The sequence below is a fragment of the Triticum aestivum genome, chromosome 2B (assembly GCF_018294505.1).
Source record: "Triticum aestivum cultivar Chinese Spring chromosome 2B, IWGSC CS RefSeq v2.1, whole genome shotgun sequence".
NCBI classification, from domain to species: domain Eukaryota; kingdom Viridiplantae; phylum Streptophyta; class Magnoliopsida; order Poales; family Poaceae; genus Triticum; species Triticum aestivum.
The window spans coordinates 236,858,794-236,866,940 of NC_057798.1; the positions used below are offsets into that span (position 1 = coordinate 236,858,794).

At 46.9% G+C, this 8,147-nt stretch overlaps 1 pseudogene; it reads right to left on the minus strand.

Moving 5' to 3' along the window:
* Positions 1-1,085: 1,085 nt before the first annotated feature.
* Positions 1,086-2,157, minus strand: LOC123039180 (uncharacterized; annotated as a pseudogene).
* Between the last annotated feature and the right edge of the window lie 5,990 nt (positions 2,158-8,147).

Genomic DNA, 8,147 nt, shown 5'->3' on the forward strand with positions numbered 1-8,147 from the left:
CATCGCGAGAAGAACTCCTAGGCCCAGTGCTAGCCAGGCTCAGCAGGCGGGGCGACGGGAGGCGTGGGCGAGCGCACGGCGGGAGCGCGCCGCCGCGGGCGACGCCGCTGCGGGGGCCGCCTTCGGCCACGAGCCATTCGCGCTCCTCGACAGGCTCCTCCTCGGAGAGGATCTCGGAGCAGATGACGTGCGGAGGCGGCAGGGGTGAAGCCGAAGGAAGGGCGGCGGTCGACGACCCATAGAGCGCCTGCCGATAGGAGAGCCTCGCGGAGTTGCAGGAGGACGGGCTGGCCTCGAGCCAGCGCCGGTCACGCCCGCGACTAGGGGCAGCCGGGGAGTCCATGGGAGCGGGGGAGAGGGGAGAGGACGGGAGGGTGGCCGTCGAACGCCGGAGCGGTGAGCGGCGGGAGGTTGTGGTCGCCGGGGCCGGAGCGGCCGTCGGCGAGGTGCGAGGAGCAGGAGCGGGAGCGGGCCCGTGTGAAGGTTTCCGTGCCGACGTAGAAGCAAAGAATGGCGTCCTGGCCCAACACGCATGCGCATGGTTGCAACTTTGCCTCCTACAGACACTTAAAAATATGTGTGCTGTGTGTATAGTTCTAGGGTCTAGCTTGTGCACTAGGGGTGTGCGTGTGGTGTTGAGCTAGTGCATGAGTTGAGGGGAAATACACTTTGGTTTTTGGGTGTATATACACCCTATATGGAATTTTTTAATATTTTAATAAAAAGTCAAAATAGGTAATAACTATTTTGACAAAACACTTGACTTACTTTTGCACTAGTAAATAAATCTCGACGAAAAAAACAAAAATTGACGTCACAGAAAAAAGACAAAATTTATTTGCTACTATAGGTCACTATTTTAGCCAAAAATTTGTCTTTTTTGAAAAGAAGTCAATGGGATATTTTTTTGGATTTATTCTCACGAGTACAATAGAAGGTCAAGTTTATTTCAAAAATATTTTCAGAAATTTTCGACTTTTGTTGAATTACTAAATTTTTTTCCCATATAGGGTGCATATGTCCCTAGACCAAAAGTTTCCCTCCATGAGTTGAGATACTACAACTGTAACACAGATCGAGGGGTCTCAAAAAAAAAAAAAACAGGAGGGCCATTGCCAGAACCTACTGCGCCGGCATTTCTCCAGGTTCCCGAGCGAGAGGGACTGGGTAGTGAGGTCGTCCAAGTCGAGCACGGACACGGTGTAGCTCCCGTAGCCGTCCACCAGGTACTCATCGGTGAACTCCTCGTACGAGCTGGCCACGTAGACGCAGTTCCGCCGCACCCCGTTGACCTCGACGCAGAACCCTCGGAGGTGGTCCACGAACACGGCGCGGTCGCCGATGTCGCCCCCGGCGATCTCCGACCACGCGGCCGCCGGGCTCCGGCCGTCCGCGCGGAAGGCTTTGAAGGGGCAGTCCGAGCCGTGGAAGAATGGTTCGAATATGCATGAGGTGCGTCCTGACGATCAGAAGCAGCTCCCCGGACGAGACGATGAGGGCGGACTCGGGTTCGAGCCAGGAGTGGGGTGGCGCGGCCATGTCCGGCGGCTCGATCACGGCGGCAACGTCGAAGGTTTCGGCGCGCCCGTCCAGAAGGTTGACCGTGCCGTCGCAGTAGGTGATGCTACTCACATGGTCAGCGCCCTGCGAGCATCCGCCGACCGGGCTCCACGGTCCGTCGCCGGGCCGTAGCCGGCAGAAGTACGCGCCCATTCGCGGCGAGACCATGACGGCGTCAGGCGATTTATCCCATACCATGTCACAGAGGATCTCCTGACCGTTGTCCCGGAAGGAGGGCGGCAGTGCGGGTAGGCTCTCCGACGCGCTGGTGAAGGGATGCAGCAGCGTGGCCGAGAGGTCGTCGGCAACGCCGAGCGTCCAGCCGTGCGGCGAGGCGTAGAGGAAGGAGAAGCCGCGCACGGCGGGGACGGGGACCTCCACGACGGTGTCGTCAGCGAGGGACCAGAGAGGGCGGTTGACGCCGAAGTGATCTTCGGTGGGCAGGAGAAGTAGCGGGACGCGGCGACAGGCGGCGTGCTCTGCAGAGGCGGAGCGCCATGACGGGCACACCGAGCGGAAGCGTGCGAGGTCCGCGTGCGAGGTGATCCTGTCGGCGATCCTCGCGATGAGCTCGGCCGGCAGGTCGGGCCAGCTCATAGTGTTGGCGTCTTCTCTTCTTGGATTGATCGAGGAATGGAAGAGAGCAAAGAAAACGGAGATAAATTAGCTTAACATATGTCCGTCCCGCTTGGCTCGGAGTGGCGGGCCGGCACACCAAGAAAGTTCAAGTTCGACGCACATCATTTTGGTCAATCACTCTAATCCAACGGCTCTGGAATTGAGTTGAACTCACTAAAACGATTAAAATGGAATGTCTTAATTCCTAATTTGACAGAATACTAATTACCCTTTACAGAACTTTTTACTATGAGGAAATTACACCTCCCAATTTTCGCTGTTTAGTCACGACGCTATGATTTACAACCATACTCCCGCTCCAAATGATAGTTTCTCTAATATCCTTAAAGTTGCTCTAAGATCGTGGATTTTCAAAATAAGTTCGGAGGAAAGTTCGGTGTGAGAGACATAGTTTATAAATTAGAAAAATGTGCATTGTGTGTGTCGTGTATGCGTTGTTCTGTGATTTGCCTGACATATTATGATAGTCAAAACTTTCCCCCTCCGGCCCCACAATATAAGAAAATTTGGCAAGCTAAAACAGCTTGGCATAACATCTTTATATTATGAGAAGGAGAGAGTATTTCACTGACAAGGAAGGGCAGACCACAAAAGAATCGAAGTTCCAGCAGTTTGTATAAGCATGATTCATTGAGAAATGTTATTCTCCATTTCATCAGGTAAAATATCTCAGTGCTTCTTAAGAATATGTTCAACTAGCAATGTATTACATCAATCTATATGTTCTAGTTTTCATTTGGGATAGTCATACGTGAAAATATTCGCAGAGCAAAAAAAAAAATCAACAACCTAAAACAAATAACTATGTTCATACTTGGTATATTGTTACTAGAAATGTAACCAACCAAAAAAAAGAGCACTAAGCAGAAGAAAATCAAAGTTACTAGAAGAACTAGAAAAAATAAATCAAATCATGCCCAACATTGGTAGCTCAACTGTAGTGCCTAGGTATTCATCTAGACTTCCATCTAAATTCCCTCAAAAAGAAAAGGAGAAGAAAATTGAACATTCTCAGTTGAGTGAGTATTTGAATGACAAATCAATATACATGAGATATTTGCAGTTAGATGAACAACAAATGAATATAAGTGAGTTATTTTGGATTTCAATAATCTCTAGTGCAAGTTTTTCATATACCAAGTGTTATATTTTTTCTTTGCAAGTTCTTAGCCATGTTACGAGGATGTTTCATCCTACCGGTTCACCTAAACATGTTACGAGGATGTTTCATCCTACCGGTTCAGCTAAACGATAATGAACATAAAATGTATTCACCAGAGAAGACCGCCCATGTTTTATTATAGGGACACGGAAAGAAACTGATAGTCAGAAAATTAAAATTTGATGCCTTGTTTAGAGACTCGAAAATCTTATGTATACATTTGTTTAGAAAATTATTTCCAAAATACTATTGCATCATGGATTATATGTATAATGTAGTAAAAACTAATACAGTAATCAAGTGACATCTTAAAGACCATATATCCCCTCCAAAACCTAAGCTCCCTAGATTTCCTGGGCGCTGGTTCGTTCTGGTCCCACCTGTCTGCATGACACGAGGCTAGAAACCGCAGCGAGGCGTCAAAAAAAAAATTCTGCCCAGCCACTGCTATCCAGAGAGCGTCTGATTTGTGTTGGCCAGATGTTCGGCTTTTCCCTGGATGCCCAGCCACTGCTATCCAGAGAGCGTCTGATTTGTGTGAAATCGCCGGATGTCCGGCCCCTGGCCCGGATGTCCGGTCGTAGATGTCCAGAAACCTTACTAAAATGTTGTTTGTATACGCCGGATGTCCGACACTTGGCCGGATGTCCGGGGCCCCATGTTTGGCCAGATGTCCAGGCTTCGGCCAGATGTCCGGGACGTGTAACCTGCTTTTCTACGTACGTGTGTGCACACTTCACAGCGGCCGGATGTCCGGCCCCAAGCCTGGATATCTGACCCGGCACAGCCACTTACACTCCAACGGCCATATTACCACTGTATATATCCCTCTACCCATCCGGTAGAGGGTTGACCACTTCATACCAAATCGCCCCAAGAACACAAGTGGCTCCCTCTCACTCTTCCACCCCAAATCCTAGATCCAGGAAGCATTCATGAGAGTTCTTGAGAGTTGTTCCAATCAAAAGATAGATCCACTCCCTCTCCCTCTTGTGACCAAAGAAATTCGTGATTTGAGCAAGTCTTGAGCATTTCCCCCTTTTTTTTCTTGTTACTCTTGGAGGTTGGAGACTCCTAGGCGGTAGGAGTGCTCCGGTGAGGAATCAACTTATGATTTGTCCCCTGGAAAGTTTGTGAAGGTTTGGAGGCCGCCTCAAGGTCTACCACTAGTGGTTGGGAATCGCCTTCGTGGTGATATCTCAAGGGAGAATAGGGTGAGCCTTTGTGGTAACATCCATCCCTCCAATGGCGACTAGCTTCCCTCCAAGGAAGTGAACATCGGGATACATCCTCGTCTCCATGTCTTCGGTTATTTCTAACCCTAGACACTACTCGTGGTTTACTTTGGTCTCTTGACCTTGCATTCATTATATCTTGTTGTCCTCATTATATTGTGTTGGTTACCATATCGTAGAGATCATTTAGGCCAACACTTTATAGTCCGCAGTTCATACTTGCTACTATTGTTCTATCTTGTGCTTAGTGTGAATTGCTAGCTTGTAACATTCATTTCCATATCTTGTGACATAATTTGTGTAAGCTTGTATTGCTTACATGTGGTTGTGGGTATTATTCATCTACATATCTTGTGATATACATTGAGTAAGTTTGTGTAACTTACTTGTGCTTACTCATATCCTTGTTGTTCTCATCTTTTTTATCCTAAGTTGTTGGTGCACTTAGTGAGCCTAGTATATTTAGGATTTGTGATTGAAAAGTATCCACTTAGTTTATTTCCGCATTAGGATATAGCCAATTCCGTAAAATAATTTAAAACGTCTATTCACCTACACAAACAACCAAACACTTGCACCCAACGCGATAAAGGTGTTGTCAATCCCTTCACGGTCAATTGCAATGGTGGGATCTGCTACAGAAAGATATAAAAGACTACTAAAACATAAAACAAAATAAAAACAAATAAATTGCAGCAAGGTATTTTTGTGTTTTTTGTTTTATAGATCTGAAAATATATGATGGAAAATAGACCCGAGGGCCATAGGTTTCACTAGAGGCTTCCTCTTGAAAGAAAACATATTGTGGGTGAACAAATTACTGTTGAGAAATTGGTAGAAAAGCGCAAAGTTATGACGATATCCAAGGCAATGATTATGAATATAGGCATCACGTCCATGTCAAGTAGACTGACTCCTGCCTGCATCTACTACTATTACTCCACACATCGATCGCTATCCAGCATGCATCTAGAGTATAAAGTTCATAAGAACAGAGTAACGCCTTAAGTAAGATGATATGATGTAGAGGGATAAACTCAAGCAATATGATGAAAATCCCATCTTTTTATCCTTGATGGCAACAATACAATACTTGCCTCGCTACCCCTACTATGTCACTGGGTGAGGACACCACAAGATTGAACCCAAAACTAAGCACCACTCCAATTGCAAGAAATACCAATCTAGTTGGCCAAACCAAATCGATAATTCGAAGAGAAATACAAAGATATCAAATCACACTACTGCGGGATGCTGCTAAAGCGACACTACGATCAGAGAACCTTCGAGAAACTGTGTGCGATGCAATAAGCGCAAACGGTGGTGTATGAAAACCGTCATAAATGTATAAAATGTTTGCGATAACGGATGCATCAAACATGATTCAGGTTTTATTTACGTGTGCAATGAAGGGCATACGGTTCAGCTCAATGAACCATTTCCGATAAGGAGGAACAAAAGAAATGGGCAGACAGATGAAGGTGTGTGTGATGTACAACATACGGTTCACTCGGACGAACTGTTTGTGATTAGGCAACACAAAAGAAACGGTCACCCAGATCAAGGTGTGTGCGATGTACAGCATATGGTTCACTCGAACGAACTGTTTGCGTTGAGACATGGGAACAAAAACGGTTCAACTTAACAATATGTGTGTGATAGGCGACAAACAAGTTAAGTGTGCTCGAGATCGAGATCGCGCTCCAGATGTACCGCGAGCATGTCGACCGCTTGGAGGAACGCCTGCATGCGTTCAGGCAGAGCCAAGAGCTACCTAGGCAAGGGCTACTGGTCATGGTCTCATGGACGTGTTTTATTTTGAGAAGTCATTTCGACGTGGATAGCTATGTATTCACAGCAATCATAGTATTTCTCTGTTTATTGCTCTGTTTCAATGTGTGTACTCTGTTTTCCATTCTTATATGTTCTATTTCAATGTGTGTATATATGCTTTCCATTCTATATATGTGGATGATAACAGCTAGATTCAAATTATTATACAAAAACAGATAGAAAATGGAATTATATATATATATATACATATAATATCATCACATATACGTGATGATACTTAACTACTAGGTACAATGCATAAAATTGAAAACGGACAATACTAAAACTAATAATCCCTCCTGGGGCTAGTATTTTTGCAGCCCCTCGCCAGTAGCTCCCTGGTGCACGGTGTCTTCCCAGTGCGGAGGCAGTACTCCGACTCCTCCGCCTCGCAGCGCTTGACGTACCGATCTGTATCTTGCTGGCGGACGCGCGCGATCGATCTTGCCATTTCATTGGGCGCCCGCCAGAGCTCCTCGTCGGTGGCACGCTGGAGCTTATCAGCCCACCTCCACGCAGCGACGAGGCGCCCAGCGCCTATAACCTTCCTCGCGAAGTACCCATCTTCGTACACCTCCTCGACACGACGACGTGCCCGCCCCCAAAGCTCCACCGCCTCCTTTTTCTAGGCGGCATCACGGACTTCATAGGCCGCCTGGTACCTGGCTTCCTCCTCCGCCATTTCCTTCTTGAATGCCACTTGCTTGGCTTTCTCAGCCGGCGGCAGCGACTTCCACAGACAAAGATTGCACTAGCCCCAAATCCAATCCAAAGTTGGGGGGGGGGGGTCCGGCACAACCTCGTTAGGTGGCGCATAGGGGTCCTCATCGCTGCTAATCGAGTGAGCGTCCTCGGGGGGCGGCGACTCCTCGTCGGCGCGTGGGCAGACCGGCGACGCCATGGCAGAGATTTGAGAGAGAGAGAGAGAGAGAGAGAGAGAGAGAGAGAGAGGGCGAGCGAGCAGAGGATGCAGATGAGAATGCAGGCGGGACGACGTGAGTAAGGTAGTATTTATTGGCGGCCAGAATCTAGATCGACGGGGATAGTACACACGCCGGTCGCCGAAATTTACGAGTACTGTAGTTTGAATTACACACGGTTCCCGCAGCAAAATCCGTGTGTGAACATAATAGCTGACGGTTTCCAATACAGAATCGTGTCTGATTAATGATCCCCGCCAATCACCTACCAAACCTCGAGCCGCGAGATAGAGTGCCAATCGTGTGGGGGCCGGTTGTCTTGCTAGATCTTTAAGTTTTCTTTTTTGAACACTAGATATTTACATCGTCTGATGATTTTTTAACTCACACAAAAGTACACAAAAATATGATTTTTTTTCAAACCGTTTTGGTTAGGCGTTGCATGTAGATGTAGTTCTAATTTGAATTACAGTCATTAAATGGTTAGAAAATCACTTAAATGTCTTTAAAAGTTCAAATGACCCCTAGAATTTTCCAAATTTTCACATGACAGTTGTATTAGTGCACGTTAAACGTAGGAAAAAAATTTGAAGGCCGTAAGAGGAAGCTATCGCCTGTTCGTCATCAAACATGCATTGTTCCCTCTCGGAACCACGAACCTTCTAGTGAGTTGCTCCGGTTTATGAGGGGTGTGTGTCCAAACGTTCGTCAAACATGCCAATTTTTTTACTACATCATTTTGGTGGCATGGCATTAAATCAAGCAAGGTTTCATGTTTTTCTGATCATTTTTTAATTT